The sequence below is a fragment of the Prosopis cineraria genome, unplaced genomic scaffold, assembly GCF_029017545.1.
Source record: "Prosopis cineraria cultivar Desert tree isolate PC_DT_omini unplaced genomic scaffold, ASM2901754v1 PC8, whole genome shotgun sequence".
Lineage (NCBI taxonomy): Eukaryota > Viridiplantae > Streptophyta > Magnoliopsida > Fabales > Fabaceae > Prosopis > Prosopis cineraria.
In genome coordinates, this window is record NW_026555339.1 from 25,247,307 (window position 1) to 25,260,828 (window position 13,522).

The following is a 13,522-nucleotide window of genomic DNA, read 5'->3' on the forward strand; positions in this document are numbered from 1 at the left end:
TCACAATCTTCAAAAGAATGGTGAAATTAATATCTAGAAAATTTGTTCCAAAAAAATCTAGCTAATATGCTCACCAAGTCACCTCTTGCTAAAATATTTGAAAAGCTTGTTTATAATATTGGATTTCGTAGACTCAGAGATATCAATTAATGTTGTCAAGAGGAGAAGTTAATATGCACTGTACTTTTTTTTCCCTTGTTTAATATTTTTTTTATTCAGTTTTCCTAACAAGGTTTTTAATGAGATAGTATTGAATAGTGTATAAATGAATGATGTACTCTTTTCTTCTACTAGATTTTTTCCATAGGGTTTTTTCTAGTTAAAGTTTTTAATGAGGCACATTCTTATATAATGGACATCTAAGGGGGAGTGTTATGAATATTAAAAAGATAGTGGATGTCCATCTTCATCACCTCTTCATCTTTTTCTCCTCCTATAAAATTTTCACCATCATGAGAGTTGATTACCCTTTATTTACTTTTATCATTTATGTAACATTTGACGTGTAAGACCATGCCTATAAATAGGGCATGTAATTTGTGTTGAATGACACAATAATTTATAAGAAATTCTCTCATTCTTTGTCTCTACTTCTTCTCTCAATATCTTTATTTTTTAGTTGTTTAATTTTATAACAGTAAACTAATTTTCAAATGAGTAAAACTCCCCTCTATTAACGTATCACCAATGGAAGGGGGTTTTTGCTCCTTTAAAAAATATTTAATTTAGAAAAATAATACCTACTTATTAGTACAAGGTAATGCCTAGTGCTCCTCAACATAAAGTACAAGAAAAAAAATACATTTTAACCCATATTTATTTATTTATTCTACATACAATTTTTATTTTAATTCATTATTTATAGGAAAAATGACAGTAAAATACCTTGAATTATGTAAATGATAGTCTAATATATCAAAATGCCATAATTTTACTAAAGTCCCTAGGCACTTGTGTGTCAATAAATTTTAAATTAAAAAAATTATTTTATCCTTGTTAACAAGTTATAATGTTTTGTTCAATTCTTGTGATTCTATGAATAAAAGTTGCTGTTCCTTAAACATAGGTTATGATTGGAGCTTGTTATTTTGAGAACTTATTTTTTAATAACAGAAATTGCACTCAACAACTCGTGATTTTTTGTTCAACTTTTATGGTTTACAAAACAAAAGTTGTTATTCCTTAAGCAAAGGTTGTGATTGGGACTTGTTATTTTGAAATAAAGATTACACTTGATAAATTATGATTTCTTATTCAATTCTTGCAATTTATAGAATAAAAATTATTATTCCTTAAATAAAAGTTGTGACTGGAATTTTTATTTTCAATAAAGGTAAATATTCTTTTCACTTTAAAATCTATTAACACAAAAGTCGCTAGGAACTTTAGCGAAATTATAGTATTTCGAAAGACCAAATTATTATTTATATAATGCAGGAGATTGTATTGTCATTTTTTTTATTCCTATACTACAACATTTTTGTCTTCATAACAACAGTTCAAAACTATTGCCATAATTATGAAAATTATTGCCTTTGACTTTATGTAACATTTTTCAAATGTTGCATATTTTAATGTTACCTATCCAAGGTAACAATTTTTTAAATTTTATGAAACATTTTAGAAAAACTATTTCCTTATAGTATGACAATAGGCAACTGTTTTAACATCAACTTATTGCAACAATTTTAAGAATTATTGTGTAAAAATAAAATAGGCAAAACTTGATATTTCTTTCCCCTACCATTGCACTATTGCAAAATATGGTTTTTAAACCCCCATATCAAAACCGGTTCAAGCCCATACGGTTTAGATATAGAAGCGGTGGCGGTCAGGCCATTCTCATAAATAAATTGAATGTTGAGATGATTTCTAAATCAGTTACAAGCCAAACCGGTATAGAAAAGGATATCTAAACTGATTATAATATATTAAATATTTTGAATACTTTTTTTATTTAAAGAGACATCTAAACTGTTTATTTAGTGTAGTTGGCGTAGATGTGTATTGTATTTTTGGAAAAAATTCTTTTTAACACATTTTATTAAATAAAAGGTTTAGATGTGTTATATTTTTTTAAAGTGTTTCTAAATATATCTACACAAGTTATCTTTTATAACCAGTGTAAATATTTTGAATATAATCAGGGATTTGCTCCATTTCATTTTTATTCGCTCTCGGTCATGCTTGTTCTCTCTTCCTCTTCTTCATAATTTTGTCTAAATCTTATATTCTTCAACACCTCAACCCAAATTTCTAGTATTTGAACTTTTCCAATCTACGGATACGTATTTTTCTTAAAATTTCAAATTTTGTGAATTTTTCATTCTTCAATTTTGAATTGTTCCTATTCTTGTTCCTTAATCTTGTCCTTGGAGCTTATTTTAATCTTGGTTCTCAATCTTGTTCACGTTGAAGGTTGCTCGGGCAACTCAACTTAGCTACATTTCGATCCTACTCTATATCTCTGTTCTCCAAGCTTCAGGTATTTTTAAAAATATTTTGAATTTATGTAGCTTAAATTATAGACTGGATGAGTTTGAGATTGTTGCACAGAATTTTGGGAAAAAATAAAAATTTAATCATTTATTTATTAGATTTTGAGAAAAATATGAGGACATAAAAGAAAAATATATATATAACGAACTTTGTTTTGGTCACTAACATAAACTAATATACTACATCTTATAAATAAATTATATATTTAATTATTTTAATTTAAAAATAAAAATTAAAAATTGGTTAAAATATTTATAGGAAATTATTTAAAATTTAAAATTTTTTTCTTTTAAGTTCATTTTCATGACAAAAATAATAATTTATTAAAAATATAATATAAATAGTCATATAAATTATTTTATTATATTATTAATCAAAAATAAAATAAAATATATGTATATCTTTTTAGTTGTATATTATTTAATATATGTGTATAAAGTTAATATATATTTAATTTAGCATATGATGATTGCAAGAGCGTTTCAGTTCAACTAGCAAAGAATGAGGGCACAAAACTTAGAAGATGGAAGGTCAAGGGTTCAAGTTTTGACATTTGCATATGTTGCAACAAATAAATGGCATAGCATGAAGAGGTGACATGAAATGAGGTGGCAAGTGATATGCAGCATATGAGGAGGTAACGTGGCAGATGATATGATATAAGTTAACCCTCACATGGTGAGTGACATGGTGCTAGGTGGAAGGTGACATGGCATGAGCCAGATACACAAGTGGTGCTTGATGTGGCATAAGGTGTTGTGTGAAGTGAGATTAACTGATGCATATGTGGCAGCTGACATGATGCAAGATGCAGATGACGTGACATTAGTTGTAGTATCTTTCATGATACATTATTATGAGAGATTAATAAATTTCTCTCAGAAATATTTCAAAAGAAATTCTCTCATATTTGTTGTACATGAGAAATTCTCAAAAAATAGTTATAAAAAATTCTCACAGCATAGCAATATGAGAGAAATTCTCATGCCATTTATGTGTGAGAAAGATAATGGCATAAGAAATGGTTCTCATGATTTTATTCGTGTGAAATATTTTTTCCTTTGACTATTTAGTGACGGATCTTTTGGTGTGAGAAATTATATTCTCACAAAATTTTGGGTGTTTTCTCATAGAAATATGCTGTGAGAAGATCACTGTTTTAGTGTAGTGATATACTTGATTATTGTTGACTTAAATACTGGGGATATAGTTATTGTACCATCATCAATATATCAAATATAATAGGAGATGATTATGTTTAGGATAGGTTAGTTAAATTTTTTAGCTTAATTTTTAAATTTGTTAACTTAGGTTAGTTAAGTTTAGTTAGATAATAAAGTTTGTGGGCAGTTATTGATTGTAGATACAAAAATTGAATAGTTTGCAATTGAACAAATTTTGGGAACTCTAAAATTTAAAGGAGACTTTACCCAAATTAAGTTAAATTTGTTAGCATACTTCCTGAAAGTATATATATTGACTATAATTGATTGAAGTTGTCAGTGTTGGTTTATATAATTTGTTAGCTTAGGTTAACGGTCATTGTTGGGTGGAATGCAATTTGTTTAATGATGTTATTGTACTTTCAATTGTAAAATTATTGGGGAGTCCAAATTTTAGGAGAGGCTGTCAAAAAAATTTTAAAACTTATTATTTGGCTTGAAGTTTGTGTTTGGATTGCTAGCTTTGCTTATATATTATTGTTGTCTAGAATGTGATTTGTTAAACTATGTTATTGTATTTTCAATTATAAAATTATAAGGAAGTCCAATTTTTAGGGGAGACTTTACCAAAAAAAATTTTAAAACTTATTATTTGGCCCATTCCTCTATATAGAAGGGCCAAAAAATAGAGTTAGCTTCCCTCCTACCTATTAGATAGGAGGGAAGCATACTCTAAATATTATTATTCTTTAAAGAACTTGCTTTCTATTTTTTAAAACTTGTTGTTTGGCCTTATTCTAATGGATTTAGTAATAATCCATGAACTCAATCGTGTTTTAGGAAGTCAAATTAAAGTGGATTATAGTTGGATGGATGTCAAATTATTATAGACTATGTTGATGGGGTTAAGGCATTTTTGGAATTTGCTCAAAGTAATACTAAAGATGATAGTGGGAAGCTTTATTGCCCTTGTAGGGATTGTTTGAATGAGAGGCAGCTAAGTACAAATGAGATATACGAACACCTAATTTGTGAGGTGTTTCTCATATGGATATGGAATAGTGAAAGATTGAACATGTTAATCCTGAGTACATCTCAATCGCGGGATGCTAATGATGATGATGATAATGATGATGATATGTTTGATCAGTTAAAGGACATGATCTATGATATAGGTAAAAAAGCCTTTGAGTAACCCTAAGTGTATAATAATATGTGTAGTAATGTAGAGACACCTTTGTACCCAAAGTGCGAGGAATATAGTTTGTTGAAAGCAGTTTTGGAATTGGTGAAATTGAGAGCTAGATCCGAGTGGAGCGACAAGAGTTTCATAAAAATGCTTGAGTTGTTAAAGTTAATGCCTTTGAAAGAAAATGTGTTATAGTTCATTACAATAAGGTAAAGAAAATTCTATGCCTACTGGGCATGAAGTTTAAAAAAAATACACGCATGTCCTAATGACTGCATATTGTCTAGAAAGTAGCATAAAGAGGATTAGAAATGTTGGTTATGTGAGAAACTAAAGTATAAAGAGAATAAAGCTCCTATAAAGGTGTTGTTTTATCTTTCAATTATACTGAGGTTTAAATAGTTGATTGCTAATGAAAAGGAAGCAAAGAATATGAGATGGCATGTGAATGAGAGGATCTCTAATGGAAAGTGCTAACATATGGCCAATTTGGAATAATAAAAGAAAGTTGATACATTGTTCTACAAGTTCAACAATGATCTAATGGACCTCTAGCTTGGACTTAATATGTAAAAACTGCCTGAAAGGGGGATGAATTGGACTAATTAAAATTTAAAATAATTTAAATAGATATAAGTATATTGAAAGAATGATATCACCAAATAGACTGAGGAAAGAGAAGAGAAGCTTTGCACAGAGGGTTTATCCTAATTCAGCTTTATCCACTTATGCCTATATTCATCTCCTAAGTCGCCCTTGACATTTCTTACTAAATTCAACAATATTAAGTCGAGCTCTTGGTTGTCTCAGTATAGTATATATTTCTTATTAAGTTTTAAACTCTTCCCCTTACAAAGGTGATGACAAATCTCTTTAAGCTCCCTAAGCTTAAGTTACTTTGATATGAGTGTGAAGTATATAGACAAACAGAGTGAGTTCAATAATAAATCACTACTATAACAAAACTCTCTCTTGAGAGTGATGTATAATCAATAAAGCTCTCATAATAGTAAATGTAATATCAAAAAGTTGTGAGAGAATACATGCATGTAGTTGGCTTAATTAACTTCACTAACTTTGTTGCTTCATAAATGAGTCTTATTTATAGTTGATTCTTGAAATAGATATGTTAGACATGTGTTTGCCATTGAATACTTCATCTTTGTTTCTTATGAGTTGTACTTGTTTAAGGCAATGAAACTGTGCTTTCTGGTGGGCTTGTGTGTTGCTAGTGCCTTAAGGAAAGTAACGACTATATGTATTAAATGCTATGACAGAAGGTAAAAGAAAGGTAATACTAGTCAAGCAAAGACAAGCCAAGATAGTATTTAGGTAATACCAGTAGAACAAAAACAAGCCAAGATGTGACAAAAGATATGAATAAATTTCAACCAAGATAGTATTTAAGAATGTTCTAGGATGATAAAGAAGTGAATCATAAGTCTTTGAAGCTAAAAAATATTAGTTTTTGGGAGTTTAGTAAAGAGGCAAAGATTTGGGTAAGGGGTTTGGTAAGAGTTTTTGGCTTCTTCTTCTATGAATCTTCCTTTACCATTTTAGGTCTAAATCTCTTTTTCTAAGCCACATTACTTTTTGGCTTCTTGGTTGTAGATCCCTTATCCTTTCTTCCTTTCCTTGTACCTCTTCCTTATATTTCCCTTTTTCTTCATATTTCCCTTTTTCTTCCTTCTCTACATCTTGTTGCTTCTACCCTTTTTTGTCATCATAAAGTACAAGCATAGGGGTGAGAATGATGGTGTAAAGATGTGAGAAGCTATAGGAGGCATGTCAACAAGACTAGCTACTTTAACACTTAACTAAAGCTCAATCTTAGTAGGTAAATGATTTATTTGAGGAGTCACTTGCTCAATATGTCCTGAGGCAAGTATTGTTGTTAGAGGCTTAGGGTCATCAAGAAAGGCTAGACTTTGCTACAATTTATCAAGAATATATTGAGTTATAAAGATTTTAGGAACTGTCATAGAAGTGGCAAACACACCTACAACCTTAAGTGTTGTAGAGAATGTAAGAGTCTTAAGATACTTAACATGAGATTTAGTATGGTTCACCACAAAATTTAAATCAAACACATTTTCTTGAGCTTGATATTGAGCTTCATAATCTACCTCTTATCTTTGAAATTGAATCTCTTTTATCCTAGATAAATCAGTGTCTCTAAGATATAACTTAAGTTGAGCAACATAAGATTTAGGATTCTCATTTTCTCTATTCTTTAGAAGTCTCAATGATATGGACTAAGACATGCTCAGGCTCAAAAATCTTTGATTTTCCCAGTGAGCTTGTTATTTTAGCAATAATGAACTCTCTAATTGCTGCCATTTCTCTACGTGTTTCCTCCTTGCCCACTTTAGTTTCCTTCTTGAAAGTGTAATAACCTAAAGGTTTAAAATAATAATAATAAATTAATTAAACATATGTTATCGTATTTCAACTATAGTTATATGAATTTTGAGACAATTATGATAAGAAGGAATATTGGTGTAGTGGAAGCCATACAAATAATACACCCTTTTAGGTCCCAAGTTTGAATCTGACTTTGGCCTAAGGAGATTTATTTAATTTTATTACTTCATGAAATTACTAATATGCCTTTCCTTTTATCAGATTTTTTCCCCTCTCCTTTTATTGCCTTCTTTGAACATTTGAGAAGCAAAGAAAGTGAGTCAAATAGCTGTGTGGTAACTCTTATCTCCTATCATATTTCTGCATCCTTCCTTCTTAATTGTCGATCGCTCGTCATCTGTGTGAGTCACTGTTATCGGTGTGCCTACTGCTATAAAATTTCCCCTACCTCATCACCATTCCTCTACCTCTGTCATCATCCCAAGTACGTCCAACCCCTCTTCTCTTCTTCTTGTTGTTTTGTGTATGTGTAATTGCTTAGGTAAGCTAGAATTCTTTCTTTCTTTTTCTTCTTTGGTCACCCGTCGATTTTCTTATCTCTTTTCTATGCTTAATCCCATCTTTGTTACCTTCCTTGTAAGTGGAAAAAGTGAAGGAGTGAAATTGCAATTTTTTTCTCATATCCTGTCACTACCATTTTTGTGTTATGAAGGGAGAAATTTAAAATTTAGTTGAAAATTTAACTCAAAGCTTGATAAAGGTATACTTATAGGTTATAATTTTTGAGTTAAATTAGACTTGTTAGATTGGTTAATGTTGAAGTATTTGTTTAGATGAAATTGAAAGAGAATACTTTGGATACAAATCCTGAATATTGGTACCTATAAGATGGTTGTTGAAAGGATTATTAGAGGAAGTTGCAAAGGAGGTTTGATTTCAAAAGTAATATGCAATTATCTAAATTCTTGGAAATTAATTTCCTAAATTGAAATTGACATCTGATGGGAATTAGTGTTGTGAAGTATAATAATTGTATTGGTAACTATCAAGGAAAATGATCTAAGAAAGCAGGGAGACTTAAATAATAATGAAGAACTAACTTTGACTTATTTAAGTTAATTATGATTTTGCTATGGAGTAAGAGAGTTTGTTCGTCTGGTAGCAAATTTATTAAAATTCTATCATGTTTGATAGGGTCATTAGAAGAAGAGAAAACTTGATTGTAGCTGTAAAAAGAAGGAATTTTGGAACTAGGTGGTATATTATGTAATAAATAACATTTCTTATAAGTTAAAGATGATGATGATTTTTGTCTGAATAAATAAATAGAACTTTTCTTAATTTAATTTTATGTTTATATATATACTATGGAGCCTTAAAATGTTTGCATTGAAGTATGTACATGGTTTCATGTGATTTAAATTTATTGGCTTATATTTTCATTTGGTTATCTAAAATACATTTTTCATGCATGGATTGAACAATCTACTAATGGGGAGATCAAGTATGCATTATAAATTTGTGAACAATTTGAGCTACAAGTATATTTTTCTTCCATGCATGCCAAAAATATTTTATAGGACTGAATACAGAATGTTGGTTGTTAATGATAGCTTTGTTAGCTCTTGGCGTGCCACGGCACATCCAGCTAGTAGGGTATATGGGAGATGCTAGCCCCGTATGTCGGCCAACACATGTGGAATGGAGGATGTAATTTCATAAATTTAATTCATGCTATTATTCATGAGCATTATACTTGTGCCTGTTTTTTATGGTTTCTAATCACACCGGATGTTACTTATCCTCGTGAATTATGTGTCCACGCCTGTTATTTGTTCTATTTAAGTCCTAACAAAAATTAGTTTTTCAAATCATTTACTCTTAAGAACTGTATTGTTATGATTTGTTTTATATAAAAGATTTATTTTTTAAATTGTTGATCATGATTCTTTCTTTCCTCTTTTCTATTTTACTACCTGATTATCATTATTTATTTACTTGTTTATTATTTAGGAACGTTATTTACTAGAATAAATTTTGGTATTTAGATAGTGAGAGTGGACCTTCTCTTTAGTAGATCTTATAGGACTTCTTGAGACGAGAAACATTTGTTGCTTCAATTGCATAGTGGACTAATGTAAATATCTAAACATTTTGTCTTTTTGTTCTAGAATCACTCTATGGATCATATAGCAAGACCCTTAGTTAAATTATTTCAAGCACCCACACGTCACTTATTTCATAATCTAACTAATAATATAGGTTTCATTTAAATATGATATTTCTTTTAAAAATTAGACACCTAGATACAAAATGATCATTTATATCATTTCCACTCACCCGAGCATCCCAAGTCTAAACCTTATGTCATCAGCTACTTTTGAGGCCTTGACCACATTCAACAGAAAATTTATCAACTTATTGAATAATCATATCATCAAAATCACAAACATAAGCAAATTTGGTCACTAAATTGCTCCTTTTTCACACAGTAGGGCCCTTTTCTATCAATAAGCATGTATATTCATATGCTTGGCCAAATTTCCCACATTCAACTATTCCTAATACAACCATTTACTTGCATTAATATCTTAGCCCTCCTAGTCACATTTCGTCTCATTTTATATCACAGGGCTAGGATACACACATGACTACACAAGTACATCAAATGTAACACATATGCATGTATTCTTATGGCAACTTATAAACATAATATTTACAATAATACTAATTCAATATACAAAACTTAGATAGGGCTATTAGTAGCCCTACTACTCTTAGATCGGCTCTTTCTTTATATATATTCCAACATCAGAACCTATAAAATAGTAACAATAGTGTGAAATAGTGTCTTGGTAAGTAAAATAATCCACATCTATCTATTAACAAGAATAACCAAAAGCATGTAGTAAATAAAACATTGATATTAATATATATATATATATATATTCATTTGTATAATAATCATAATGACTTGCATGATCATCCTATCTAACCAAACCTTTATATCATCCTGAATGAACCCACAGGCTTCACTGAATCAATTTTGTATAAATTGGCCAAAGTGCACCTTTGATGGTAGAATCACCCAACTAAAGTTGTTCTATCCTACTTCTAAACTATAGATTCCCTCTATCACACACATGATCAAGTGTTGATATTCCAACATTGCACCCTCTTACGTATTAAGGAGCTCAAACCATGTAATGATTGCCCGGATATCTTATGGTAACAATCCTTTAACATGTGGCTACATTAGATGTCCTATGGTGTCAGCTTCTTATATCGCTACACCATATATCCTATGGTGCTAGCCCAATCATATAGATTTTTCACACTCCATCAACTAAGGTGAGAGCTCTCACTGTCTACCATGATCATGCCTTTTCTCATGCATAATCACATTTCTCAATTATATGTATAAAATATACCACACTTACCCTTTGAACATTTTAAAACAACTTTGTTTATTAATATACTTTTTAAATCAAATCCTTCTCAATGGAAAATTATGCAAGTTTATAAGTTATCCCAATAATTAAATCACATATATAATATTATACAAATTTAATTATTAATAGTTAAACTAGTTAATAAACAGAATGAATTATCTGATTACCTTAACCCTTTTGCTTTTAAAAAGGGTTACTCATGGTATTCTTTTTAATCTATTAGTTTCCTCTTGTTCATGTCAACTCATGAGCCATATCAATCTAAATAATTTAGCAATATAAGTTAATTATCAAATTGACCACAAATATTAATTATCACAGTTAGACTAAATCAAACTCACTTGATCACTTACAGTTAAGAAACCTAACCCCAATTCACCTTCCCAAAACCTTTCATAACATCCATTAATTTTCCTATAATCCACTCAAGCCTTTACTCTCAAACTTCACAATTTAGGCTAAATTAAGCCTAAAGCTTTAAAGCTTAGCCGTTAATCCTCAACCGAATTGCAAAACCTTAGTTTAAAACTCAATAATATTTTACTAACTATTGAGTCAAAAAAACTCTTTAAAACTCCCCAATTTAATTTCTACACCTCAAACTAAAAGAAATTAAGGTAGATTAGGAGTATAAGGTATGGTGATACAGAACGTTCTCTGTAAGTAACAGGTTGGAACTAAACTTTAGGTGCCCAAAAACTCATGCCTTAGAAAAACCTTCGTCCTTCTCCTTCTCTTTTGTTTCTTTTGCCCTTTTTCCTTCTCCCTCCACATCTAATCCATGCTCTTTAAAGTTAAATTTATGTGCTGTGCGTAGCAGTGCGTGCTATATATGCCCTGTGTGCATGGCATAGTAAGAATAATCTCACTATACTCATATGCTTTGATCTAAATCGCTAATTTTTCACTCGATCCTAATTATACAATTAACCATAACCCCAACCGTCAATCCACCATCCACAATCACAATTACACAATTAATCTATTAATTTATCCTTAATTAGCAATCAATTTATGAATTAAAAGTTCATGATGTTACAATAGTGATAGGTGTAATATCCTCCTTCTTCTAACCCATGATTAACTTCAAATCTCAATTAATAAAGAGATTGGATTAAGATAATTAATGTAATATCAAGTTGTAACTGGGTAGAAAAACTTGGGATCCCAAGTGTTCAAAAACTAAATCCATTTTGAAGTCTTTAAAATAGACAAATTAAAGTTTACAATTATGCAGAAGCATGTGATCATTTTAAATATAAATGCATTAGCAAAAGAATTTGAAAATAAAATAACTTTATAAAAATTTAAGGCGTATGCCACAGCTCATTGAACATGCGCTGCGGCATGTTTACCTCTATGCCATACGCTGTGACTTGCGGCACTATGCATCGCGGCACATTGCATGATCCATGATAGCAAAGTCTGTTATCAATTGATAGCTTTTTAAGGCAACTTTTGATGTGCCCTATTCTTCCTCTCGATGTCTAATTAATGTGAACTAGGTGTCTACAAAAAGCTCTTTTTGAGCTTAACTAATGGCTTTGGTCTCATAATCAAATAGTTACACAATTAAAATTTAGACATTCTTTTCAAAACTTGTACTTTTTCAACATTTTTCACGAAACTAAGTGTTCAAATCATTCACCAAAAGCCAAAAGCCACTGACACTACTTATACGACATGCAATACGCCAAAACTAACTTGTGCAATGCACCATACCACATCAAACACTTATAATTTACAATTTCACTACTCAATTCCTTAATCTCAAAAACATACAAGGGAGAGGTCAAGCAACTTTTCATCAAATATTTCATAATCAACACATATAATACCCAATTATTACTTGCATTGGTATTTTGGCCCTATCATAGATATCATATTTCATAAACTCACTCCTTAAAACCTAAAATAGACTTACAATTCACAAAACACATAATGCAAGTAAGAATCAAAATGGATTATTCCTAGTTGGCAAAGTCAATTATCACAAACACATAATGACTCAAAAATAAAGAGGCCTACTAAATAGGATCGCAGTCCTAAGCCTCTAGTTGCTTTCCTTTATCCGATCCTCTTGAGCTATTCTCTGTAATATTGAAGATAGTGAGATGAGTATAACCACTCAGTAACCAAGGTCTAACTAACTCATACTAATGCATGTTAATTAATTTAAATGCGAGTGGCAAGTAATCATTTCCAAACCATATAAAACATTCAAGAGCATAAATGCACATTTCTAGGCATAATAGCACATACTTGTGAAATAATGCTTTTTAAGAACTTTCATATAAAAGAGAGTTTGTCACACAATCAAATGACATATCTTGAAAAAGGATTAAGACTCAATTCATGATATTCATCATTAGGGTCACAAGACAAACAACGATATGTCCTTTCTCACCATACACATGATCATACCTCCCTTATATCTTTCTTATTCCTCTGACATGAAATCGTGGGCTACAGTACACTGGGATAGTCTATAATCCAAGACTTCCTTAGCTTAAATACTTGTAAGGGGATTCCCTAGCTAAGGTTTACCCATCTCGCTTGTGAAACATGATTTTTGCCATTTTCTCACACTATAGGGTGTCATATTCCCTAAACTAGCTTCCTTATTGAACCATTTGATAGTTAGCCAGGTTTGAGTCTCTTATTAAACCAGTAAGATAGTCCCTCATTGAACAAGTAGGACAATAGTTATATAAACAATCCAGGCAAGCCATCAACTCGGATAGAAGCCTTACCACGTGGATTTAATTCTCTACTCCTCTTCCTAAGCGAACTCCTACCTCTCAAGATCATGTAATGTATATTTATGCAATAATTCATAATTAACATATTTCATA